General features: G+C 31.4%; 1 non-coding gene across 1 annotated transcript; it reads left to right on the top strand.

Moving 5' to 3' along the window:
* The first annotated feature begins 855 nt into the window (after positions 1-855).
* Positions 856-928, top strand: TRNAF-GAA (transfer RNA phenylalanine (anticodon GAA)). Its single transcript has one exon. It is a non-coding gene; the product is annotated as a tRNA-Phe (tRNA).
* Positions 929-1,197: the final 269 nt, after the last annotated feature.

Below are 1,197 nucleotides of genomic sequence, written 5' to 3'. Positions count from 1 at the left end.
GCAAATCCTTTTTTCCGAAAAAAAAGGGTAGGTGCAGAGACTCAATGGAAGCTGTTCTAACAAATGGAGTTGACGACGTTGCGTTAGTAAAGGAATGAATCCTTCCATCGAAACTCCAGAAACGATGAAAGATAAACGTATTACGTACTGAAATACTATATTGATTAATGACAACTCGAATCTCTATTTTTTATATTTCTATAATTTTTTATATTTATATTTTATATATATATATAAAATTATATATAAAAATGAACGAATTGTTATGAATCGATTCCAAGATCTACAAGTTGAAAAAATAATCGAATATTCATTGATCAAATCATTTACTCCATCATAGTCTGATAGATCTTTTGAAGAATTGATTAATCAGATCGAATAGAATAAAGATAGAGTCCCATTCTACATGTCAATAACGACAAAAATGAAATTTATAGTAAGAGGAAAATCCGTCGACTTTTAAAATCGTGAGGGTTCAAGTCCCTCTATCCCCAAAACCCTAAAAAGGCCCGTTGGCCTCTTTAATTATTTATCCGTTCATTAGCAATTCAGACTTTGTTATGTTTCTCATTCATTCGACTCTTTCACAAGCGTATTTGAGCGGAAATTTGATTTCTTATCACAAGGCTTGTGGTATATATTCTATATGATAGACGTACAAACGAACATCCTTGCGCAAGTAATCTGTGAAATTTGAATGATTAACTGTCTACTGTACTGAAACTTCGAAAGGCTTATCCAAGCCCTGAAATTTCGTATATCTTCAAAAAGAAGACTTTGGAATACCTTTTTTCTTATTTACAATTGACATAGACCAAAGTCATCTATTAAAATAAGGATAATGTGTCGGAAATGGCCGGGATAGCTCAGTTGGTAGAGCAGAGGACTGAAAATCCTCGTGTCACCAGTTCAAATCTGGTTCTTGGCACATCATGAATTTGTATGAGTATCTATTCTACGGATTCATTAATAATATAGATCATGAAAAATACTGATACATGATGATGTCTGGAAATCTACCCTTTAACTAAACTATATATATTTTTTACTCTATTTATAGATGTCGAAAATAGACAAGTAAAGATAAAGAGGATATTTATAGAAATATGTAAAGGATGTATATAGATATGTAAAAGAAAAGAATTTTCTTTTGTTTCCTCTTCTTTTTTATTTGTTCATACTCTGTCTCCTGGCGTT

The sequence above is a fragment of the Cucumis melo genome, unplaced genomic scaffold, assembly GCF_025177605.1.
Source record: "Cucumis melo cultivar AY unplaced genomic scaffold, USDA_Cmelo_AY_1.0 utg000139l, whole genome shotgun sequence".
NCBI classification, from domain to species: domain Eukaryota; kingdom Viridiplantae; phylum Streptophyta; class Magnoliopsida; order Cucurbitales; family Cucurbitaceae; genus Cucumis; species Cucumis melo.
This window is presented reverse-complemented; position numbering and strand designations above follow the sequence as displayed.